At 37.1% G+C, this 27074-nt stretch overlaps 1 protein-coding gene and 1 pseudogene across 1 annotated transcript in view; both read right to left on the bottom strand.

Moving 5' to 3' along the window:
• The window catches only part of URGCP (upregulator of cell proliferation), a 97821-nt gene extending 70761 nt beyond the window's left edge, over positions 1-27060 (bottom strand). Inside the window, exons 1-2 of the mRNA XM_061198340.1 lie at positions 26759-27060; positions 15662-15785 (exon numbers count right to left, since the gene is read on the bottom strand). The gene's annotated coding sequence lies outside the window, so the exon portion shown is untranslated. The remainder of the gene's footprint in view (positions 1-15661; positions 15786-26758) is intronic.
• On the bottom strand, positions 3312-3707 carry LOC133097052 (NTF2-related export protein 2-like; annotated as a pseudogene).
• Positions 27061-27074: the final 14 nt, after the last annotated feature.

Below are 27074 nucleotides of genomic sequence, written 5' to 3'. Positions count from 1 at the left end.
TATTTTTGCATATGGTGTGAGGGTCTAACATCATTTTCACATGTGGATATCCAGTTTTCTCAGCACCATTTCATGAAAAGCCTGTCCTTTCTCCATTGAATAGTCTTTGCCCCCTTGTTGAAAATCATTTGACTGTTTATGTGAGGGTTACTTCCGAGCTCTCTATTCTATTCGGGTAGTCTATATATGTAGGTCTTTTGCCAGTATTACACTGTTTTGACTACTATGGCTTAATACTAAGTTGTGAAATCAGGATGGGAAGTCCTCTAGCTTTGTTCTTTTTCAAGATAGTTTTGGATATTCAGTGTCCCGTGAGATTCTATATGTATTTTAGAACGGGTTTTTCCATTTGTGCAAAAACTGTCACTGGGATTTTGATAACGACTTCATTGAAATGGTAGATTTCTTTGGTAATATTGATAATCTTAACAATATTAAGATTTCCAATGTGAACATGGAATGTCTTTCCATTTGTTTATGCATTCTTTAATTTCTTTTAGCAATGTTTTGTAGTTTTCATTGTACATGCCTTTCACCTCCTTGCTTCCTAAGTATTACTAAGTATTTTATTCTTTTTGATGCTAATGTAAATGGAATTGTTTTCTTAATTTCCTTTTGGTTCACTGTTAGTGTATAGAAATGCAACTGACTTTTTGTGTTGATTTTGTATCCTGTGACTCTACTGAAATTGTTTATAAGTTCTAACAATTTGTGTATGTGTGTGGAATCTTTAGAGTTTTCTACCTATAAGATGATATCATTTGTGTACAGAGATCATTTTACTTCTTCCTTTCCAATTTGGATGCCTTTCATTTCCTTTTCTTGCCTAACTGCTCTGGTTAGAATTCCCAAGACTATGTTAAATAGAAATGGTGAAAGTGGACCTTTTTATCTTGTTCCTGATCTTAGAGGAAAAGCTTTCAGACTTTCACCTTTGAGTGAAAGATGTTCACTGTGGGGTTTTCATATACAGCTTTTATTATGTTGAGGTATTCCTTCTATTCATAGTTTGTTGTGTGTTTTTTTATCATAAAAAGCTGTTAAATCGTGTAAAATGCTTTTATGCAACAGTTGAGATAATCATGTGGTTTTTTTCCCTTTCTACTGTTAATGTAATGTATTACAATGATTGGTTTTCCTATGTTGAACCATCCTTAAATTCTGGGGATAAATCCGACTTGGTCATGGTATATAATCCTTTTCCTTTTGAGAAAACTTGGCACAAAGCAAATATTATTTTACCTTTTCAAGTTACAAAAATATGAGCATGTAAAGAATACAATCTAGTCCATATGAGTGGTTCTAGTCATTTAAAATTAATAAATAATTTGGTATATACAATTCATATACAAGCCTTAGAACATACAACAGCTAATGAATAGTATACACTATTTAATTCAGTTGTTGATAGTTAAATGAAGTTTTGAGACTGTTCTTAAACATAGGAAAGGGCAGTGTTTGGGCAGTCTGATGATTTCTAAGCGTAATTTTAAAAAGTCAATCCAAAATAAGAATAAGCGCATTTTGAGTAGGATACAGTGAATGTTTGATCAGTAATATAGGAAGGTGTGGTCTAAATTTCAGTTCCACCGCCTTCTCTTATTTAATTTTCTTTCATTATTATATCAGAAATATAGTGTGTAGATTGGGGCAAGAGTAAATGAATTACTAGTTTTAAATTAAGTGATAAGAAACATTAGTTTTGAGTTGCAATGTAGAAACAAAACAGGCACATCTAGCTTTAAAACATTAAAAAAATAAAGAATAGAAAAGATGTCTAAAATTTAATCAAAAACTAAAGTTAGGCTTATTTATCTTTAGATGTTGAGACATAAAATTAATCAACTTGTCCTTTTGAAGTTTATAGGTTTATAATGATCTGCTATTCTCTATTTTTTCTCAAAAAAGACAAAGAGTCAGTCACCTAACAAACATATGTTTTAAAACAGCTCTATTTGCTCAATGTCATATGGAAGAACAACAAAATTAAATAATTTTAACATTAAATGACTAAAATAGAGGGAAATCACTTATTTGAAGGATGCATAGTACACAAGAGACTTCTGACCTAAAGTTCACATGGAAGGCTTAGAAGTTATGGTGTCACAAAGACATAGTAATGGCTTTGTTTCCAAATTTTGTAGGATTAGGCTTACTGCTGACATTTTACCTCCATAATTTCTTGAATAAATTTAGACATATATTGGTGATAAGTATGAGGTGAAGTGGAAAAACCTTTAAAAATCATTCTTAGAACAAAGTGGCACTCATGATTATTTGGCAAGTAAACATATTACCTTAGTGATTTAAAATAGGCTACATTTTTTAAAATCTTTTTTTTAACATCTCTATTGGAATATAATTGCTTTACAATGGTATGTTAGTTTCTGCTGTATAACAAAGTGAATCAGCTATACATATACATATATACACTGTAAAATAGGCTACATTTTTATAAGGTAGAAAAACAGGTACTAAAAACTTACCATTTGGCCACCTGTCCTTACTTTTGGCTCCAACCCTGGATCTCTACATTTTTCATTCCTCATTCTCCCATTAATTTATTAGTCTTATCACCATTAATTAGCTAAATTTATAGACCTGGAGTTGTTAAGAAAAATATTTTTAAGAAGCTTTGCTTTTAAGTCACCAAATGTATCAAATATTCAGGTATCAACCAAGAATATTTTGGACCGCTTTAGTGGATCTATTCACTCCATAAGAAAACTGGCTAACATAAAAGACATTGCTTAACATGAAAAAGACCACTGAACATCACTACATGTGATTCCTACACTACACTACACTACATGTCAAAGTAGTTATGCAAACCTAAATCAATAAGTATTGTTTTCATTGAACTGATTTGGAAAAGCCACATATTAAAACAGCATTACTGTTGTTTACTGGAAATAGGCAAGTGTTTTACTACAAAATTAACCTACTAACAACAACGTTTTAAAAACTCACTTCCTCTCAGAGACTTAAGTTGTGCTAATATCTCATAGATAGTATTATAGAAGGGTTTCATTTCTGTGATAGGCTGGGTTCACACTGTTACTACAGAGATCATATGTTTAAGAATGTCATTAGTATAATATATATAAGGTGTGCAAAAACTAGCATTAAAGCTTTTAGTGACACAATTCAAAATGGCAGCTCCTAAAAAAGAGGCTGCTAGGAATTTTAAAAATTAAAGAAATTTAGTTTCAGCACATAGTAGTTCATAATGCTTCTACAATTAAAAGAATTAATTCACATAAATTCCTGTAGCTGGAATAGACCAAAAGGGCAATGGACTTTTGCCCCCTTTAGCAACTAGCCCAATCTTGAAAATGGAAGCAATTACTCGTAATCTTTGACACAGAGTTTTCTGGAGTGGACTGAGCAGTTGACAGCAAGATCTGGTTGAAGTAGTGTTTGTTGTCATCAAACTTCACAGTTCCACTGGTCACAAGAACTGTAGTTTGGGTCTAGGTAACTTGCTCATGAACTGATTGGCAATATAACATACTGACTTGGAAATCACTAGAAGGCAACATCCCCCCCAAATTAATATTGCCACTCCATATTAAAGTGAAGTTGTCCATTTACAGTCTGATTAGTGCCCATCTTTAGTCCATTATCCAAAAATAATTATTGGCAAATTCCTCAGCAGCTCTACATGTCTGATCTACATAAGTTTTAAAAGCAACAGATGTGGCCATCAGGGAGCCCAAACAGCCTGTTCCAGCAAAGGCAACATCACTACATCCTCATCCAAACTCATTGGCATGCATGCCAGGATAGTGACTCTTCCTGAAAATGGTCATTCATTCCTTGGTGTATTCCCACTATTTACCTAAGCCCAGTCTTTTTTGAATTTCCTCATAGTTTTGATATACTCTTTCTCTGGCTCTCCTCCCAATAGCTCTAACTGCAGCTACTTCTCAGTATACCCTCTTCCCTTCTCTGTTCACCTCTTACTTGGAGTATAAGCCTTTTAATATGCTTCTGAATACATATTTGTTAGTATTTTGTTAAGGATTTTTGCATCAGTGAGCACAAGAGATAGTGTTCTGTAGTTTTCTTCTACTGTTTTTGTCTGGCTTTGGTATCAGGGCAACACTGGTCTTATACAATGAGTTAGGAAGTGTTCCCTCCTCTTCAATTTTTTGCAAAAGTTTGAAAAAGGTTAGTATTAGTTCTTCTTTAAATGTTTGGTAGAATTCACCAGTGAATCCATCAGGACCAGGGCTCTTCTTTGTTGCAAGGGTTTTTTAATATTATTATTTCTAATTCAATCTCCTTACTATTCAGATTTTATATTTCTTTGTGATTTAGTCTTGGAGGTAAGATCTATTCAAACTTTCTATTTTTTTGAGATTTAGTCTTGGTAGGTTAGGTCTCTTCAGATTTTCTACTTCTTTGTAGGTTTTAAGTTTCGAGGAACTTGTCTGTTTTACCTACGGTTATCCAATTTGGGGGCATATGATTGTTCGCAGTACTCTATTCTTTATTTCTGTTGAATCAGTAGTAATGTCCCCACTTTCATTTCTTTTTTAAAAATTATTTATTTATTTATTTATTTATTTGGCTGCATTGGGTCTTAGTTGTGGCAGGCAGGATCTTTGCTGCAGCATGTGGGATCTTTCATTGCAGTGCGCGGGCTTCTCTCTAGTTGTGGCACACAGGCTCCAGAGCGCGAGGGCTCAGTAGTTGTGGCGCATGGGCTCCAGAGCACACAGGCTCAGTAGTTGCAGCATGTGGGCTCTCTAGTTGTGGCACGCGGGCTCTAGAGCGCTCGGGATTAGTTGCCTCATGGCATGTGGGATCTTAGTTCCACGACCAGGGATCGAACCCATGTCCCTGGCACTGGAAGGCAGATTCTTAACCACTGGACCACCAGGGAAGTCTCCCCACTTTCATTTCTGATTTTAGTAATTTGAGTCTTCCCTAATTTTTTCTTAGTCCACTTAACAAAAGGTTTGTCAATTTTGTTGATCTTTTCAAAGAACTAAATTTTGGGTCACTGATTTTCTCTATTCTTTTTCTATTCTCTATTTCATTGATCTCTGCTCTAATCTTTATTACTTCCTTCCTTGCGGTAGCTTTGCATTTAGTTTGTTCTTCTTGTCCTAGTACAACTTAAGGTTGTAAAGTTAGGTTGTTTATATGAGATGTTTCTTGTTTTTAATGTAAGCATTTATAATTATAAATTTCCACCTTAGTACCACTTTTGATGCAGCCCATAAGTGTTAATATGGTGTGTTTACATTTTCATTCATCTCTTCTTAACTATTTTCCGATTTCCTTGTGATTTCATCTTTGATCCATTGGTTGTTTAAAAGGACGTTGTTTAGCCTCCACAATTTTGTGAATTTTCCAGTTTATGTTATTGATTTCTAATTTCATCTCACTGTGGTCAGAGAATATACATTGTGTGATATCTATCTTTTAAAAACCACTCTGGTCCTACTTATGGTCTATCCAGGAAAAGGTCCCATATGCACTTAAGCAGAATAGGTATGCTGTTGTTGTTATTGCGAGGAGTGTTCTGTATATGTCTATTAGATACACTTTGTTTATTGTGTTGTTGAAGTCCTCTATTTCCTCATTTATCTTCTGTCTGGTTGTTCTACCCATTATTCTGAGTGGGGTATTGGAATCTACAACTATTATTGTAGAACTATTTTCCCCTCCAATTCTGTCAGTTTTTGTCTCATATATTTTGATGGTCTGACATTGGGTGCATAAATGCTTATAATTATTATATCTTCTTGCTGTATTGAAATGTTTGTTAACATGTGATGTCCTTCTCTGTCTCTTGTAACTGTTTTCAATTTAAAGCCTATTTTGTCTGAAATTAGTATAGCCACTGCCATTCTCTCTTGGTAGTTATTTGCATGTAATATCTTTCTCCAATCTTCTACTTTCACAAGTTTGTGTCATTGGATCTCAAAAGTGAGTCTCTTAGAGACAGCATATAGTTGGACCATGTGTTTTTACCAATTCTGCCAATCTCTCTCTTTAAATGGGAGAGTTTAATACACTTTCATTTAAAGTAATTACTGATAATGAGGCACTTATTTCTGTCACTGTACTATAGAAACAAATTTTCTATAGGCCTATAGCTTTTTGTCCCTCATTCCTCTCTTCTTTTGTGCTTAGTTGATTTTTTGGTAGTAAAATGTTTGAATTCCTTCTTGATTTCCTTTCGTGTATATTCTATAGAAATTTTCTTTGTGGTTGCCATGGGGATTACATTTAATGTCCTAAGGTTGTAACATTCTAATTTGAATTTATAGCAGGCTAACTTGAATAACATACAAACACTATGGTCCTTTACACTCTGTCCCCACTGCTTTTGGTTTCTGATGTTACAAAATTACATCTTTATACAATGTGTGCCCCCAAACATAAATTAATAATTCTTTAAATGCATTAGTCTCCTAAATTACATACAGAACAAGATTTGGAGTTACAAATCAATGTTACAGTAATGCTAGCTATTACATTAATTTTTTAATTTAAATATATTGGTCTCTTAAGTCATTTAGAAAACAAAGAGTGCAGTTACAAACGATTGTTACAATAATACTAGCTATTATAATTGCCCATGTATTTATCTTTACTGAGATCTCTATTTCTCCATAGAGCTTAGGGTTATGGTCTAACGTTCTTTGTCTTTGCAGCACACCTTTGAGCACTTCTTCCAGGGCCACTCTAGTGGTCACAAACTCCCTCAGCTTTTGTTCATCTGGGAATGTCTTGATTTCTCCCTCATTTTTGAAGGACAGTTTTGCTGGACACATGAATCTTGGTTGACAGTTTTTTGTTTTTTGTTTTTTAAGCACTTTGAATATATCTGTCCACTATCTTCTGGGCTCCAAAGTTTCTAATGAGAATCTGCAGATAATCTCATTGAGGATCATTTGTACGTAATGATTTGCTTCTCACTTGCTGTTGTCAAGATTTCTTCTTTTTCTTTGTCTTTTGAAACTTTAATTATAATGTGTCTTGGTGTAGGTCTCTTTGATTTAATCTTACTTGGAGTTCACTGAGCTTCTTGGATGTTTACATGCATGCCTTTCTTTAAATTATAGAAGTTTTCAGCCATTATCTCTTCAAATATTCTCTCTGCATCTTTCTCTCTGCTCCTTCAAGGACTCCCAAAATGTGTATCTTGGTCTTTTTGATGATGCCCAGTCAGTCTCTTAAGCTCTGTGCTTTTGCTCAATCTTTTCTCTTTCTGTTCCTCAGACTAGATAATTTCTGTTATCTTTATCTTTTCTTTTTATGTTCCTCAGCCTTGATAATTTCCATTGTCCTATATTCAAGTTCACTGATTTATTCTTCTGCCTGCCAAATCTGCTTTGAATGCTGCTAGTGAATTTTTCATTTCCGTTATTTCCTCTTCAGCTCCAGAATTTTGTTTTGTTTTCTTTTTAGGTTTTCTATCTTTTTATTGATATTTCCATTTTGTTCACTCATGGTTTTCTTGATTTTCTCCACATATTCCTTTAATTCTTTCAGCATCTTTAGGACTTTGTTTTAAAGTATTTGTCTAATATATCTGCCATAAACTGTTTTATTTTATTTTATTTTATTTTATCTTACATTATTTTATTTTCTATTGGAGTAGAGTTGATTTACAATGTTGTGTTAGTTTCAGGTTTACAGCAAAGTGATTCAGTTATACATATACATATATCTATTCTTTTTCAAATTCTTTTCTCATTTAGGTTTTTCCAGGGTACTGAGCAGAGCTCCCTGTGCTGTACAGCAGGTCCCTGTTGGTTATCTATTTTAAATATAGCAATGTGTAATGTCAATCCCAAACTCCCAATCTGTCCCTCCCCCCATTGTTTCCCCCTGGTAACCATAAATTTGTTCTCTAAATCTGTGAGTCTGTTTCTGTTTTGTAAATAAGTTCGTTTTGTGTCATTTTTTACTGTCATGATATCCGCATGTAAGCGATATCATATGATATTTGTCTTTCTCTGCCTGACTTACTTCCCTTAGTAAGATCATCTCCATTTCCATCTATGTTGCTGCAAATGGCATTATTTCATTCTTTTTTAATAGCTGAGTAATATTCCATTGTATATATGCACCACATCTTCTGCATCCATTCATCTGTCAATGGACAGTTAGGTTGCTTCCACATCTTGGTTATTGCAAACAGTGTTGCAATGAACATTGGGATGCATAAATCCTTTTGAACCATGTTTTTCTCCAGATATTCTGCCCAGGAGTGGGACTGCTGGATTATATGTTAGCTCTATTTTTAGTTTCTTAAGGAACTTCCATAATGTTCTCCATAGTGGCTGCACCAATTTACACTCCCAGCAACAGTGTAGGAGGGTTCTCTTTTCTCCACACCCTCTCCAGCATTGCTTGTAGACTTTTTGACAATGGACATTCTGACTGCTGTGAGGTGATGTCTCACTGTAATTTTGATTTGCATTTCTCTAATAATTAGCGATGTTGAGCATCTTTTCATGTGTCTCTTGTTACTCTGTGTATCTTCTTCAGAGAAATGTCTATTTAAGTCTTCTGCCCATTTTTTTTTGATTGGGTTGTTTGTGTTTTTGATATTGAGCCACATGACCTGTTTGTATATACTGCAGATTAATCCATTGTTGGTCACATCATTTGCAAATATATTCTCCCATTCTGTGAGTTCTCTTTTTGTTTTATGGTATCCTTTGCTGTGCAAAAGCTTTCAAGTTTGGTTTGGTCCCATTTGTTTATTTTTGTTTTTATTTCCATTTCTCTAGGAGGTGGGCCAAAAAGGATCTTGCTGTGATTTATGTCATGGAGTGTTCTGCCTATGTTTTCCTCTAAGAGTTTTATAGTGTCTGGCCTTACATTTAGGTCTCCAATCCATTTTGAGTTTATTTTTGTGTATGGTGTTAGGAAGTGTTCTAATGTCATTCTTTTATATATAGCTGTCCAGTTTTCCCAGCACCACTTATTGAAGAGGCTGTCTTTTTTCCATTGTATATTCTTGCCTCCTTTATCAAAGATAAGGTGACTGTATGTGTGTGGGTTTATCTCTGGGCTTTCTATCCTGTTCCACCGATCTATATTTCTGTTTTTGTGCGAGTGCCATACTGGCTTCATTACTATAGCTTTGTAGTATGGTCTGAAGTCAAGGAGCCTGATTCCTCCAGCTCCGTTTTTTTCTCAAGATTGCTTTGGCTATGTAGCTGTCCAGTTTTCCCAGCACCACTTATTGAAGAGGCTGTCTTTGCTCCATTGTATAATCTGGCCTCCTTTGTCATAGATTACGTGACCATAGGTGTGTGGGTTTATCTCTGGACTTTCTATCCTGTTCCACTGATCTATATTTCTGTTTTTGTGCCAGTACCATACTGTCTTGATTACTGTAGCCCTGCAGTATAGTCTGAAGTCAGGGAGCCTGATTCCTCCAGCTGTTTTTTGTTTTTTGTTTTCTCAAGATTGCTTTTGCTGTTTAAGGTCTTTTGTGTTTCCACACAAATTGTAAAATTTTTTATTCTAGTTCTGTGAAAAATGCCATTGGTAATTTGATAGGGACTGCATTGCCTCTGTAGATTGCTTTGAGTACTATAGTCATTTTGACAATATTGATTCTTCCAATCCAAGAACATGGTATATCTCTCCATCTGTTTGTGTTGACTTTGATTTCTTTCATCAGTATTTACAGTTTTCTGCATACAGGTCTTTTGCCTCCTTAGGTAGATTTATTCCTAGGTATTTTATTCTTTTTGTAGCAATGGTAAATGGGATTGTTTCCTTAATTTCTCTTTCTAATCCTCCACTGTTATTGTATAGGAATGCAAGAGATATCTGTGTATTAATTTTGTATCCTGCAACTTTACTAAATTCATTGATTAGCTCTAGTAGTTTTCTAGTGGCATCTTTAGGATTTTCTATGTATAGTATCATGTCATCTGCAAACAGTGAGTTTTCCTTCTTCTTTCCCCAATTGGATTCCTTTTATTTCTTTTTCTTCTCTGATTGCCATGGCTAGGACTTCCAAAACTATGTTGAATAATAGTGGTGAGAGTGGGCACCCTTGTCTTGTTCCTGATATTAGAGGAAATGCTTTCAGGTTTTCACCATTAAGAATAATGTTTGCTGTGGGTTTGTCATATATTGTCTTCATTATGTTGAGGGAGGTTCCCTCTATGCCCACTTTCTGGAGAGTTTTTATCCTAAATGGATGTTTAATTTTCTCAAAAGCTTTTTCTGCATCTATTGAGATGATTATATGGTTTTTATTCTTCAGTTTATTAAGATGGCATATCACATTGATTGATTTGCATATATTGAAGAATCCTTGCATCCCTGGGATACATCCCACTTGATCATGGTGTATGATCCTTTTAATGTGTTGTTGGATTCGGTTTGCTAGTATTTTGTTGAGGATTTCTGTGTTTATGTTCATCAGTGATACTGGCCTGTAATTTTTTTGTGTGATATCTTTTTCTGGTTTTGGTATCAGGGTGATGGTGGCCTCGTAGAATGAGTTGGGGAGTGTTTCTCCCTCTGCAATTTTTAGGAAGAGTTTGAGAAGAATAGGTGTTAGCTCTTCTCTAAATGTTTGATAGAATTTGCCTGTGAAGCCATCTGGTCCTGGACTTTTGTTTGTTGGGAGTTTTTAAATCACAGTTTCAATTACAATACTTGTAATTGGTTTGTTCATATTTTGTTTCTTCCTGGTTCATTTTGGGGAGGTTGTACCTTTCTAATAATCTGTCCATTTCTTCTAGGTTGTCCATTTTATTGGCATATAGTTGCTTGTACTAGTTTCTTATGATCCTTTGTATTTCTGTGGTGTCCATTGTAATGTCCCCTTTTTCATTTCTAATTTTATTGATTTGAGCCCTCTCCCTCTTCTTCTTGATGAGTCTGGCTAAAGGTTTATCAATTTTATTTATCTTTTCAAAGAACCAGTTTTTAGTTTCATTCATCTTTTTATTATTTTCTTCATCTCTATTTCATCTATTTCTGCTTTCATCTTTATGATTTGTTTCTTTCTACTAACTTTGGGTTTTGTTCTTCTTTCTCTAGTTGCTATAGGTGTAAGGTTAGGTTGTTTATTTGAGATTTTCCTTGTTTCCTGAGGTAAGTCTGTATTGCTATAAACTTCCCTCTTAGAACTGCTTTTGCTGTGTCCCATAGGTTTTGGATTGTCGTGATTTCATTTTCATTTGTCTCTAGGTGTTTTATGATTTCCTCTTTGATTTCTTCAGTGATTCATTGGTTGCTTAGAAGCTTATTGTTTAACGTCCAAGTGTTTGTGTTTTGTACAGTTTTTTTCTTTCTTGTAGTTGATTTCTAATCTCACAGCATTGTGGTCAGAAAAGATGATTGTTATGATTTCAATTTTATTAACACATTATTGACCGGAGACGTATTAATACATCTTTTGTTACCTGAACGTTATTGACCAGAGACGTATCAATACGTTCTTAGAGAGTGCTACAATTAACATCACTGTGAAATTTGTTAGAGCATAAATTGATCAAGGGTTCTTTATACAACTTACGATTTACGTTATCATTCACATTTTGCTCCATTAGGTTTTTGTTCCAACCTTGTATATATCATATACGTAAAATCTTCCAAAATGACGCATTGCAAAATTTTGAGTGAAGAAGAATTTTTCGGTCAATTTTATGCAGATACTTTCTCTGATTGTCTGAGTGACATATGTACTAGTGTCTCAGAAGACGATAGTTTTTCAGAATACAGTTCCAATTCAGATGATGTGAATATTAGACCAATAAAAAGATTTTTTAAATTAGTGACTGATTCTGATACAAAACGTGAAAATGAAACTCAGGGTGCTGGAGAATGTGCCTTTGCTTCTACAGAAGAGTGAACTGAAAACAACATTTCATGAAAATTAGAAGATTTTACAGGTATGTCAAGTGTCTCTATTGAAGGTAATAACCCACAAAGTGTTAGTGAAATTAGAGAATTAATTTTCGGCCAGCCAAAATAAAAATCACCAGCTACAGGCATTACTTTCTGCAAAAATCCCTGGGTCAATAATCAGTAAAATTTACTGAGGCTCGCTTTGTGGCCCAGCATGTGATCAATCCTGGAGAATATTTCATGTGCACTTGAGAAGAATGTGTATTCTGCTGCTTTTGGATGGAATGCTCTATAAATATCAATTTAGTCCATCTGGTGTAATGTGTCATTTAAGGCCTGTGTTTCCTTATTGATTTTCTGTCTGGATCATCTGTCCATTGATGAAAATAGGGTGTTAGAGTCCTCCACTGTTTTTGTGTTACTGCTGATTTCTCCTTTTATGGCTGTTAGTATTTGCCTTATAAATTAAGGTGCTCCTATGTTGGATGCATATATACCTACAACTGTTATATCTTCTTCTTGGATTAATCTCTTGATCATTATGTAGTGTCCTTTTTGTCTCTTGTAACAGTCGTTATTTTAAAGTCTATTTTGTCTAATATGAGTATTGTTACTCCAGCATTCTTTTGATTTCCATTGGCATGGAATACATTTTTCCATCCCCTTACTTTCAGTCTGTATGTGTCCCTTGATCTAAAGTGGGTCTCCTGTAAACAGCATATATACGGGTCTTGTTTTGTATCCATTCAGCCAGTCTATGTCTTTTGGTTGGAGCATTTAATCCATTTACATTTAACGTAATTATCGATATGTATGTTCTTATTGCCATTTTGTTAATCGTTTTGGATTTGTTTTTGTGTTTTTTCTTCCCTTCCTCTTTCATTCTCTTCTCCTGTGATTCGATGACTAACTTTAGTGTTGTGTTTGGATTGCTTTTTCTTTTTTGTGTGTATCTATTGTAGATTTTCAGTTTGCTGTTCCCATGAGGTTTTGATATAGACGTCTGTATATAAACAACAATATAGATTGTTTTAAGTTGCTAGTCTTAATTTCAAATACATTTCCAATATCCTGCATTTGTGCTCTCTTCTTCTCACAATTGCTGATTTTGATATCATATTTGTGTGCAGATGATTTCCTACCTTTACTGTATGTTTGCCTTTACCAGTGAGCTTTTCATTCATAATTTTCTTGTTTCTAGTTGTGGTCTTTTCTTTTCCACCTAGAGAAGTTCCTTTAGCACTTGTTGCAAAGCTGGATGGTGGTGCTGAATTCTCTTAGCTTTTGCTTGTCTGTAAAGCTTTTGATTTCTATGTTGAATTTGAATGACAGCCCTGCTGGGCAGAGTATTCTTGGCTGTAGGTTCTTCCCTTTCATCACTCTAAGTATATTGTGCCACTCCCTTCTGGCCTGCAGAGTTTCTGCTGAGAAATCACCTGACAACCTTATGGGAGTTCCCTTGTATATTGTTTGGTGCTTTTCCCTTGTTGCTTTTAATATTTTTTCTTTGCCTTTAATTTTTGTCAGTTTGATTACTATCTGTCTCAGTGTGTTCCTCCTTGGGTTTATCCTGCCTGGGACTCTCTGCACTTCCTGGACTTGGGTGACTGTTTCCTTTCCCATGTTAGGGAAGTTTTCAGCTATTATCTGTTCAAATATTTCCTCAGGCCCTTTTGCCCTCTCTTCTCCTTCTGAGACCCCTATAATGCAAATGTTGGTGCATTTCATGTTTTCCCAGAGGTCTCTTAGACTGCTCTCATTTCTTCTCATTCTTTTCTCTTTATTCTGTTCTGTGGCAGTGATTTCCACCGTGCTGCCTTCCATGTCACTTATCCTTTCTTCTGCCTCAGTTATTCTGCTACTGATTCCTTCTAGTGTATTTTTCATGTCAGTTATTGTATCATTCATCTCTGTTTGTTTGTTCTTTAGTTCTCCTAGGTCTTTGTTAAACACTTCTTATGTCTTCTTGATCTGTGCCTTCATTCTTTTTCTGAGATCTTGGATCATCTTTACTATCATTACTCTGAGTTTTTTTCAGGTAAATTGCCTATCTCCACTTCGCTTAGTTGTTCTTCTGGGGTTTTATCTTGTTCCTTTATCTGGGACATATTCCTCTGCCCTCTCATTTTTTCTAACTATCTGTGATTGCAGTTTCTGTTCCACAGGCTGTAGAGTTGTAGTTCTCTTGCCTCTGCTGTCTGCCACCTGAGGCTGTCTGGTGGGAGGGACTGGTACCTGCCCACTGGTGGGTGGAGCTGGGTCTGGTCCCTCTGGTGGGCAGGGTCGTGTCTGAGTGTGTGTGCATTATCGGGTGGCTGTTTTTTAAGGAAGACTTTAAGCAGCCTGTCTGCTGATGCATGGGGCTATGTTTCAGTCCTGTTGGTTGTTTGGCATGAGGTGTCCCAGCACTGGAGCCTTCAGGCCGTTGGGTGGGGCCAGGTCTTGGTGAGAAAAGGGCACCCTCCTAGAGGGCCCACGCCAATGAGCACTCACCAGAGCCACCGCCACCAGTGTCCCTTTCCCCACAATGAGTCACAGTTGCCTCCTACCTCTGCAGGGTACCCTCCAACAATAGCAGCTAAGTCTGGCCCAGTCTCTTATGAGGTCACTGCTTTTTTCCCTGGGTCCTGGTGCACATGAGACCCTGTGTGCACCCTTGAAGAGTGGAGTTTCTCTTTCCCCCAGTCCTGTGAGAGTCCTGTGGTCAAACCCCAGTGGCTTTCAAAGCCAGATTCTCTGGGGGCTCTTCCTCCCATTCCCAGGCCCCCAAGCTGAGGAGCCCGACATGATGCTCTGAACTTTCACTCCTGTAGGAGAACTGCTGTGGTATAACTATTTTCCATTTTGTGGGTTGCCCACCCAGTGTGTATGGGGATTTGATTTTATGGTGATTGCACGTGTCTTACCATCTCTTTGTGGCTTCTTCTTTGCCTTTGGATTTAGGGTATCTTTTTTGGTAGGTTCCAGCATTTTTTTTTTTTTTTTGGTCAGTGGTTTTTCAGCAGTTAGTTGTGATTCTGTTGTTTCCATAAGAAGGGGTGAGCTCACATCCTTCTACTCTGCCATCTTGCCTCCTCTCCTTCCATAAACTCTTTTCAGGGACAGATTTTGTTGATATATTTTTTTCCTTTGAATGGGCCACACTTTCCTGGTTTTTTGTATGCCTTGTAATGTTTTTGTTGAATACTGGACATTTGAGTCTAATAATGTGGTAGCTCTGGAAATCAGATTCTTTCCCCCTTCCCCAGGGTTTGCTGTTGTTGTTGTTTTTGATTGCCATAGGCTGTCTCTGTCCTGAGAATCAGCCTAAGGTGTAAAGTTAAGGGCTTATGTCTTTTCTGAGACTCTTCTTAGGCATACATAATCACTTTCTAATTTTACCCATGTATGCAGTTGTTTTTTAATAGTCTAGTCTTTAATGCCTGTCTCCCAAAACAGGAAAAGCAAAAAATGAAGAGGGGTGAAGAGTGCTGGCCCTTTAAATATCCTGAAAGACACTTGAGCCAGATGGGGTAGGGGCTTGCAATAATCGGAGGAGGTGCAACAACAATGGCTCCCCTCTAGCTCTATTTGTCTGCACCTCTGTGACCAGAAGCAGCAATCAACAATCATATAACAGATCCCTGATGTTTGAAAGAAAGGGTACTTGTTGCCCACCCTGACTCTCACAGGCTGGGTGCAAGTTGCTCCAGGAACACAGTCACAACTGCCTTCCATGTGATTGTGTGTTGGGAATTGGTAGCTGCTACTGTGCCAAGTGCTGATTATTGACAGAAATTTACCATCCAAGGGCTCCCCTAAAAGTTACCTGTGTTCAACAGACTCCAGAGCTCCAAAACAGTTACATCAGATGATTCTGCTGGTGCAATTTTTGCCCAGATAGGTAGACAGATTCCTGGTGTTTCTGGCTCCACCATCTTCCCAGAAGCATCCTTTTAAAAAAAAAAAAACAGTTTTGTTTTCATTCATTTTCTCTATCATTTTTCTAATTTATATTTCATTCATCATCTCTGTTGTAATCTTTATTATTTATTCCTTGTGCTAGCTTTTGGTTTAATTTCTCCCTCCCTTCTAAGGACAGTTTGGGGCAGATTTAGGATTCTTGACTGACACTTTTCGGTGTTTTTCTTTTGGCACTTTGAATATACCAGCCCACTGACCTCTGGCCTCCAAAGTTTCAAGTGAGAAATCTGCTGATAATCTTACTGAAGATCACTTTTATGTGATGAATCACTTTTCTTTTGCTGCTTTCAAGATTTTCTTTTGCTTTCAACAGTTTCTGTGTCTCAGTGTGACCTTCTTTGAATTCATCTTATTAGGAGTTCATTAAGGTTCTTGAGTGTTTATGTTCATTTCTTTCTTCAAATTTGGGAAGTTTTTAGGCATTATTTCTTCAAATAATCCCTTTGCTCCTGTCTGTCTCTCTCTTCTTCTGGGACTCCCACAATGCATGTTGATACTCTTGAAGATGTTCCACAGGTTCCTTGGGCTTTGTTCACTTTCCTTCAACTTTTATTCTTTCTGTTCTGCAGACCTGACAATTTCTATTGTTTTATCTTCTTGTTCACTGATTCTTTCTTCTCCTACTCAAATCTGCCTTTGACTGGGATCTAGTGAGTTTTTCATTCAAGTTATTGTACTTTTCAGCTCCAGAATCTCTTTTTGGTGTGTTCTTATATTTTCTCTTTATTCATAGTTCCATTTTGTTCATACATGATTATCTTGACTTTCTCCGTGTCTTCCTTTAGTTTTTTGAGCATCTTTAAGACAGGTTTTTTAAAATTCTTTGTCTATTCGGTCTGCCATATGGCCTTTCTCACCAGTTTCTGTTGATGTTTTTTTTCTTTGCATGGAAAAAAATTTTTTCCTGTTTCTTTGCACATGTTATAATTTTTTTCCCTGAAAATTTAATATTTGAATCTAACAATGTAGTAAATCTGGAAATCAGATTGTTCCATTTCTCAAGGGTTTCCTTTCATTTTTGTTTACTTTATTGGTATTTTTATTGTTTTATGCTCTCTTTCCCAGGGATCAGCCTGAGGTATAAACTTAAGGTCTTATCAGGTCTGAGTCTGTGTTTTTCCTTAGACATGTATGGTGATCTGTACATGTGGTTGCTTTTGAATGTCCTTAAATGTCTGGCTCCCAGAATGAGGAAAAAAGATAAATAAAGATGGAGAGAAAAGTGCCAGCTCTTTAAGTCTCCTAGAAGTTGTTTCAGCTGTAGGGCTTGGGGCTTGCAACAATGGGAGGGGTGGTGCAGCAATGACTGCCCACTTCTATGTCTGTACTTCCATTATCAGAAGCAGCAAGCAACAATCAGAAAACAGGTCCCTGATATTTGGAGGACACGGTCCTTATTGCCCACCTTGGGTCAGCAAGCTGCAAGTAAGCTGCTCCTGGTACAAATGCACAACTGACTGTCTCAGAGCTGAGGGTGGGGGATGGGTAGCAATTGCTGAAATTGACCAAAATTAACTGCAATTTCCCGTTCAAGCCTTCTCCTTGAAGTTGCAAGTCTGAATAGACTCCAGAGTTCCAACATAGCTATATCAAGCAGATTCTGCCAGTATAATTGACCAGGAAAGAAGACAAGGTTCCTGGCACTTCCTACCCTATCTTCCCAGAATCCCAAAGCTCTTTTTATATATTGCTGAATTCCACTTATTAATGTTTCATTGAGGATTTTTGCATCTGTATTCATGAGCGATATTAATCTGCAGTTTTCCTTTCTTGAATGGTCTTTGTATGGTTTTGGTATCAGGATAATACTGGCCTCACAAAATGAGTTGGGGAATTTCTCCTTTTCTGCTTTCTGGTAGATAATGTGTAGAATTCCTTCTTCTTTTAATGTTTGGTAGAATTCTCTGCTGAAAACATCTGATTCTTTCTTTGGAGTTTTTATGTTTTATTTCTATTTTATTTATTTATTTATTTGGCCACACTGCATGGCATGTGGGGTCTTAGTTCCCAGACCAGGGATTGAATACACGCCCCTTGCACTGGAAGCATGGAGTCTTAACCACAGGACCGCCAGGGAAGTCCCTTCTTGGGAGGTTTTAAATTAAAAACTCAATTTCTTTAATATTTATAGAACTATAAAAAATTTGTATTCCATATTGGATGATTTTTGAGGAATTAGTCCATTTCACTTTAGTTGTTGAATTTATGTATGTAAAATTATTTATATTTCCTTATTACTCCTTTGAGATCTACAAGATTTGTAGTGGTATCCCACTTCATTTCTGATATTGCTAATTTGCGTCATTTGGCAATATTATTGATCCTTTCAAAGAACCATCTTTTGTTTACTTTCTCTATGGTTTTTCTATTTTCAATTTCATTATTTCCCTACTTCTGCACCTCTGGGTTTACCTTGCTCTTCTTTTTATAGGATCCTAAAGTGAGAGCTTACATGATTTTCTTGAGACTTTCCCTTTTTTCTAATGTAAGAATTTGGTGCTATAAATTTTTCTCTAGCACTGCTTTAGTTATAGCCCACTCATCTTGGTATGTTTGAATTTCATTTTCATTTAGTTCAATGGGTTGTTTTTATTTCCCTTAAGACTTCCTCTTTGACTCAAAGATTATTTAGCAACTTGTTTCCAACTGTTTGGAGATTTTCCTGTTATCGTTCTGTTACTGATTTTTAGCTTGGTTCATTTGTGGTGAGAACACACACAGTATGATTTCAATTATTTTAAATATGTTGAAGTTTGTTTTATGGCCCTATCATGGTAAGTGGTCTATCTTGGTAAACTATCCACGGAACTTGAAAAGAATGTGTATTCTGCTGTTGTTGGGTGAAGTGGTGTATGTGTGTGCGTGCTGCATCCTGTTAATTTATGGTACTGTTGAGTTATTACATAACCTTGCTGATTTTCCATGTAGTTCAGTCAATTATTGAAAGAAGGGCATTGAAGTCTCCAACTATAATCATGAGTTTGTCAATTTCTCCTCTCAGTTCTCTCTGTTTTTGCTTTAAGTATTTTGCAGCTCTGTTGTTTGGTACATACAAATTTAGGATTGCCATGTCTTCTTGATAGCCTGACCCTTTTAGTATTATGAAATGCCCCTCTCTGACCCTAGTAATTTTCTTTGCTCTAGAGTCTACTTTATCTGACATTAATGTAGCCACTACAGCTTTTTTCTGATTAATGTTTGCATTGCATATCTTTTGCCATCTTTTTACTTTCAACCTACCTATACCATTAATTTTGAACTGAGTTTCTTGTGGGGAGCATATAGTAGGGTCTTGTTTTTTATCTACTCTGTCCTTCTCTTTTAGTTGGTATATTCAGACATTTACATGTAATGTAATTATTGATATGCTAGGACTTCAGTGGGGTTTTTTGTTTCATTTTGTTTTGTTTCTTTCCTCTGTTTTCTTCTTCTGCCTTCCTTTGGGTTACTTGTACCTTTTTTTTTTTTTTTTCTTTTAGAATTCCATTTTGTTTTATCAATAGTGCTTTTGAATGTATCTCTTTGTATAGACATTTAGTTGTTGTATTATGCACACATAACTTTTCACAGTCCTCTGGTGTCAAGATTTCACCAGTTTGAGTGAAGTGTAAAAACCTTTCAATCCTTTCAGTTCCTTTACCCTCTGTCATTTATAATACAATTGTCCTAAATTTTTCCCCTACATGCTTTGAGATCCATAGACAATGTTACAATTTTTGCTTCAATCACCAAATATAATTTAGAAAACTTAAGAAGAGAAAAAATTCCATTGTATTAACTAATATTTTTACTCTTTCTATTGTTCTATCTCCTTTCCTGATGTTTCAAGAATTCTTCTTTTATCATTTCCTTTCCAGTTCAAGAACCTCCTTCAGCCCTTTTTAAAAAAAATAGGGTGGATCGGGCTTCCCTGGTGGCGCAGTGGTTGAGAATCTGCCTGTTAATGCAGGGGACACGGGTTCGAGCCCTGGTCTGGGAAGATCCCACATGCCACAGAGCAACTGGGCCCGTGAGCCACAATTACCGAGCCTGCACGTCTGGAGCCTGTTCTCCGCAACAAGAGAGGCCGCGATAGTGTAAGGCCCTCGCACCGCGATGAAGAGTGGCCCCCGCTTGCCGCAACTAGAGAAAGCCCTCGCACAGAAACGAAGACCCAGCACAGCCATAAATAAATAAAGAAAGAAAGAACTGATTGAAGGGCTTTATAAAAAAAAAAAATAGGGTGGATCTACTGGTGACAAACCCTTCTAGTTTTCCTTCATCTGAGAATGTCTTGATATCTATCCACTTTATTGCTGAAGAATATTTTCACTGCATATAGAATTCTTAGTTATAGTTGTTTTCACCACTTGGAAATGTGATGCCCCTTCCTTCTGGCCTCTTTGGTTTCTGATAAGAAACTTGCTGTAATTCAAATTGTTTTTTACTTATAGGTAAAGTATTATTTTTTTCTTTCTGCTTTCAAGATTTTTCGTCTTTAGTTTTCAGAATTTTGACTATGATGTATCTTGGCATGATATTTTTGGGGGTGCATCCTATTTTGGGTTAGCTCAGCTTCTTGAATCTGTAGCTTTATGTCTTTTGCCAAATTTTTTTTTCAGTCATTATTTATTTAAATATGTTTTCAACCCCACCCTCTTTCTCCTCTCCCTCTGGGATGCAGATGAGATAAATATTAGATCATTTGTTATACTGCCACAGGTCCCTGAGGCTCTATTCACTTTTTTTTTTCCAATCTATTTTTCTCTGTTGCTTAATTTCTATTGTTTTATCTTTATTTTCACCAATTCTTTCCCTATCATTTCCACTCTGCTGTTGAGTCCATCTAGTGAGTTTACTATTTCCTTTATTGTATTATTCACTTTTAAAATTTCCATTTGGTTCCTCTTTATATTTTGTATTTCTTTGCTGAGACTTTCTAATTTTTTGTTTCAAGCATTTTCAGAATTTTTTAATTAATGTATTTTTATCATGCCTGCTTTAAAACCTTTGTCAGAAAATTCCCATCTCTGTGTCATTTCTGCTTTGGTGTCTGATGATTATCTTGTCTTTCTCAAGTTAAGATAGTCTTGGTTCTTGGTATAATGAGTGATTTTCAGTTGTACCCTGGACATTTTGATTACTGCATTATGAGACTCAGATCCTATTTAAATCTTGTTTTACAGGCTCCTCTGACATCACATCAGCACAGAAAGGAAGACCCCACCTCAATTCTGCCAAGTGGGGGTGAAATTCCATCACCCTGGCTGGGAGAGTATGATGATTAATTTTATATGTCAATTTGACTGGGCTATAGAATGCCTTGATAGCTAAAGATTATTTCTGGATGTGCTGTGAGAGTGTTTCCAGAAGAGGTTAGCATTTGAATTGGTGGACTGAGTAAAGCTGATGGTCCTTCCCAAAGTGGGTGGGTATCATCCTATCTATTGAGAGCCTGAACAAAAGCTCAAGCCCAAATGCTTGAGCTGATATCAATCTTCTCTTGCCCTTAGTGTTCCTGGTTCATCTCCTCTTCCCACCTCCCTCTAGTTTCTAAGGAGAACCCTAATATGAGGCATGGGGGGGGGGTGGGGGGAAGAGGGGAGAATGCCTTGTAACTGCTCCCTACATGACTTTCATGAACACTATGAAGAAGGAAAGGTCTCATTATCATTGGGTGGCCATGACAATCCCAACTTCTCTTGGTCTTTTCTGAAATCATCCCAGCAAGACAATCATGGAAGTCCCCACTTAACCTTTGCTGAGGGGGATGAGGGCCCATTTTGTTCCATGGTGTTTGGCTGCAGTAAAGCAGTTATTGTCTGTAAGTTTTCTGTCTTGCTAAGTTGCCTCTTTCCTGGTCCTTGTTTATTTCCCCCCCAAATTCATATTTTGAAGCCCCACCCCCGAGTGTGGCTGTATTTGGAGATGGGGCCTCTAAGGAAGTAATTAAGGTTAAATGAGGTCATAACATTGGGCTTTGATCCAATAGGGCTAGTGTCCTTATAAGGCACACCAGAGAACTAGTCTTCTCCCCACGCAGCCCCACTCCTTATGTACATGCACCAAGGAAAGACCATGTAAATATATAGTGAGAAGGAGGCCATCTACACACCAGGAAGAGAGCCCTCACCAGAAACCAAGTCAGCCAGAACCTTGATCTTGGACTTCTGACCTCCAGATCTGTGAGAAAATTAATTTCTGCTGTTTAAGGCACCCAGCCTGTGGTATATATGGCAGTCTTAGCAAACTAATACAGATTCCCTTGGCTCAAGGTTTTTCATGGGGTTGCAGTCAAGCTGTCAGCCAGGATCATCCCAAGGCTTAAATAGGGAAGGATGAATTTCCAAGCTCATTCCTATGGTGTTGGCAGGATTCAGTTTCTTGTGGGGTGTTGGGCTGAGGGCCTGTTTTTCACTAGCTATTGCTAGGAGGCCTCTCTCAGTTCCTTGGCACAGGGGCCTCTCCACAGGGCAGCTCACAATACGGCAGCTGGTTTCCATCACAGTGAGGAAGTGAAGGAGCAAGGGAACAAGAGAATGAGAAAGCAAGAGTGTCTGCTCAAGAGAGAAGCCAGTCTTTTACTTAACCCTAATCTCAGCAGTGACATCCCATCACCTTTTCGGCTCATTAGAAATGTCACTATATCCAGTCCACATTCAAGGAGAGAAGATTAAAAAAGAACCTGAATACTAGGAGGTAGGTATTGTTGGAGGCCATCTTAGAGGCTCCCTACAAGCTCTCAATGGCCAAATTTGGGACAATTTGAGCAGCATAATAAATGACACTAATGGATTAAAACTGATAGAATAAACATCCATGAGTCCATACTCTTATAAACAAAATAATTGAATAAATAAATACAGATCTTCAAAATATGATGGGGTTATGTCCTGATAAACTCATCATAAGTCGAAAATGCATTTAATACACCTAACTTACGGAACATCATAGCTTAGCCAAGCCTATCTTAAATGTGCTCAGAACACTTACGTTAGCCTAAAGTTGGACAAAGTCATCTAACACAAAACCTATATTATAATAAACTACTGAATATCTCACGTATTTTATTGAATACTATGCTGAAGGTAAAAATCTAGAATGGTTGTAAGGGTACCAAATGGTTCTAAGTGTATTGGTTGTTTACCTCCCTGATTGTGTGACTGACTGGTTCACTGCCACTGCCCAGCATCACAAGACAGTATCATACTACATATCACTAGCTCAGGAAAAGATCAAAATTCAAAATTCGATGTACAGTTTCTACTCAACTTCTATTGCTTTTGCACTGTCGTAAAATCAAAAAATTATAAGTCAAACCACTGTAAGTCAGGGACTGTCTGTAAATAAATGGAGGGGAAAGGACAGCTCTTCCTTAGAGTAGAATTCCATTTAACAAAGGTAGAAAGAAAACAGGAAATAGAAAATTACCATTTGGTAAATACCACAGTAATAATTGCTGTGAGCAAGAATGAAATCTAAAATTACTGGATGAAACTCTTATTTAAAAAATAAGGTAAATGCAAAGTCTTAAAGTTTCTCCCCACAAGCTACTTATTAATTTAAAAAGAAAAATTTTTAACTTTACAGTGGAGAAATCTGATAAATAACAACTTAACAGAATGATCAGACTTAACCAGTAATGACTTACCAATTTCACGTACCTCTAATATGATGCACCAAGAAGGGCACAACATCACTTCTGTAATCGTCTTGCCAAAAATGCATAAACTTAACCTCATCAATCAGAAAACCCAAACTGAGGGACATCTTACAAAATAATTTTCCCATACTCTTCAAGTGTCAAGATTATCAAAGACAAAGAAAAACTAAAAATTGTCTAAGATTCCAGGAGGCTAAGGCGACAGGATAAACCAACGCAACATGGGATACTAAATCGGATCCTGAACCAGAAAAAAAGACATTGCTTGGATAACTTTTTTTTAAGAACCATCTTTTATTGAACTATTTTGTTTATTTTTTAAAATTTTTATTGGCATATAGTTGCTTTACAATGTTGTTAGTTTCTACTGTATAGCAAAGTGAATCAGCTATATGTATACATGTATCCCCTCTTTTTTGGATTTCCTTCCCATTTAGGTCACCACAGAGCACTGAGTAGAGTTCCCTGTGCTATACAGTAGGTTCTCATTATTTATCTATTTTATACATAGTATCAATAGTGTATATTGACCCCAATCTCCCAATTCATCCCAACCCCCTTTCCCCCTTGGTATCCATGTTTGGATAACTAATGAAATTTAAATGGAGTCTGTAAATTAGTTAAGAGTATTGTATAGATGTTAATTTTCTCAATTAAATAATTATATTACAGTTATATAATATACTAACATTAAAAGCTGGATGAAGGGTATACAAGAACTCTGAGCATTGTTATATTTCAAACAACTTTACAGACATATAATTTACCCACTAGCAATCCTGCCCTCCCTCAGCCCTAGGCAACTACTAATACACTTTGTCTCTAGAGTTGCCTATTCTGGACCTTTCATATAAATGGAATCCTATGGAAATGGAAGCTTTTTGTAACCGGCTTCTTTCTTTCAGCATAATGTTTTCGAGGTTCATCCATTGTTATATGTTGAATTGTGTACCCCCAAAAGATGTTGAAGTTCTAATCCCAGTACCTGTGAATGTGCCTTTATTTGAAATTTGGATCTCTGCAGATGTCAAGTAAAGATGAGGTCATTAGCTGTGGTGGGCCCTAATCCAATGATTGAGTCCTCATAAAGAGGGGAAATTTGGACACAGAGATAGACACACTTAGAGGGAAGATAAGGTCAAGACACAGGAAGAACACCATCTGCAAGCCACAGAATGCCTGAGGCTACCAGAAGCTAGAGGACAGGCATGGAAAAGATTTTCCTTCACACCCCTCAGAAGAAACCAACCCTGCCAATACCCTGATTTCAGACTTCCAGCCTCCAAAACTATGAGACAATAAATTTCTGTTAAGCCTCCCAGTTTCTGGTACTTTGATATGGCAACCCCAGAAATCAAATATATTCATGATACAGCATATTATCAGTACTTCATTCCTCTTTATTGCCAAAATTATTCCACTGTGTGGCTGTATGACATCTGGCTTATCCATTCAACATTTGGGTTATTTTGACCTTTTGGCTAGTATAAAAAATGCTGCTACAAATATTTGCGTACAAGTTTCTATGTGGACATGTTTTAATTTCTCTTGGGTATACACCTAAGAATGGAACGGCCAGGTCATATAATTCTATGTTTACCTTTTTAAGGAACTGCCAAACTATTTTCCAAAGTAGCTGCACCATTTTATATTCCCACCAGTGAAGTGTGAGGGTTTCAACTTCTCCACATCCTCACCAACACTTGTTACTATCTGTCCTTTTGATCATAGCCAAGAGAGTATGAAGTAGTTTCTAATTGTGGCCTTGATTTGCATTTTTGTAATGACTAAGGATGTTGAGCTTTTTTTTGTTTTATGTGCTTATTGGCCATTTCTATATCTTCTTTGAAGAAATTTCTACTCAAATCCTTTGCCTAGTTTTTAATCAGTTTATCTTTTTTATTGACTTGTAAGAGTTTATATATTCTGGATACTGAATCCTTATCAAATATATGATTTGCAAGTATTTTCTCTCATTCTTTTTGCTTTCTTGATGGTGCTGTTTGAAGCACAAAAGTTTTACATTTTTATGAAGTCCAATTTGTCAACTTTCATATCTTTTATTATATTTGCAAGACTTCAGCACATCTAAAATTACTTCAACATAAAAAAACTATAAAAATCTATGTAAAAAGTTTAGAAGACTATGTTCTAGACTACCAAAAGGAAGTAGAAATGGAATTTTTCATTTGCTACTCAACACAATTCTGTTTCTTTTCTTTTTTCTAGATCATACAAGTGATGCAAATTCTCTGGAAATTTTAGAAATTAACATTATTAGTAAACTCACCATCCAGGGATAACCATCACTGTCACTGAAGTTTATAGTCTCACACAAACTTATAAACATTCATAAAAACTGAGGATCATTTGTTTTATGAGGGGAGAGCCATGTAAACAATGTGGGGATGGATGACTCACGGACTAACAGGAATTTGTATTGCCATGCTACACCAAGGGGAGGTGGTGCCCAACCAGGGCCATTCAGCGGGCGATGGCTTGAACTGGCTTTACAAGGTGAGTGATGGCTGTGCTTTAGGGGAAAAAGAGAGAGGAAGTTTTCTAGAGGACAACCAGGAGTAAAGGAATGTCAAGGCAGCAGTGATATAAACCCCCGATAGTAAGCCAGACTGGATGACACTGGATTTTGAAGGGCCTTCCATGGCATGGGATGCAACCCATGCAGGCCACGGGGCATCCTTGAAGACTTCTGGACAAAGACATGGCCGGGGACCATGGAAATGTCTGAGATACATTTTATATTCTGCATACTCACATGCAGATGACCATACGTCCTGGTTGGTCAGAGACAGCCTCAGATTACACCTTTGATCCTAGAGTTGCACCCCCTTTCACTCTCAAAAGCGCCCAAATTTGGAGGATAAATATTATCATCTACACACACACACACAAAACACACACAACAGAACTTTCACAATTCTCACCTTTATTATGCTAAATGCACTGAGATTTTGCATTCTATTTTATTTCATTAAAAATATATATATATTGGTTGCAACCCATTAAACTGACTTTGACACACTAATAGCTCCTAGCCCAAAAACTCTGACCTAGATGCCTGTCAGGTCTTGGGAAAGGGGGGAAGACGACAGTTAAGTTTGGATATGTACAGTTTAAGGCCGTGGTTCTCACCCTTGGCAGTGCATCAAAATCAACTAAAGCATTACTGAAAATGCACATCTCCAGGTCCACTGCATATAAAGCTCTACTACGTGTATTTCTATGGAAAGAGCTGTAACATATTTGACACATAACACATGAAAGGGGATGAATACTTACAGAATTAAGTTCAAAGCAGAACCACTACTGTCAGGAGTATGTGACAGCCTGGGACGGAACACGGCGGGGGGGTGGGTCAGAGGGCATGGACGCGGTACCTCCTGGGTGCTCGGCGGGTCCCTGTTAAACCAACGAGCGCCCCTCTCTCCGCCAGCCTCCCTAGACCCTCACTGACCCGGGAGGTAGGGTCGCGGGGCGGCAGAGACCAGGGGAGAGGCAACCGGCGGCGCGGCCACTCCGGGTCGCCAGGGCCTGCTCCGCTCGCCGGCGCCGGGACGCGCCGAGACGCGCCACAGGCAGAACGCCGCCCCATAGT

The sequence above is a fragment of the Eubalaena glacialis genome, chromosome 8 (genome assembly GCF_028564815.1).
Source record: "Eubalaena glacialis isolate mEubGla1 chromosome 8, mEubGla1.1.hap2.+ XY, whole genome shotgun sequence".
NCBI classification, from domain to species: Eukaryota; Metazoa; Chordata; class Mammalia; order Artiodactyla; family Balaenidae; genus Eubalaena; species Eubalaena glacialis.
Note: the sequence above shows the minus strand (reverse complement) of the source record. Positions and strands in the feature narration are given on the sequence as shown.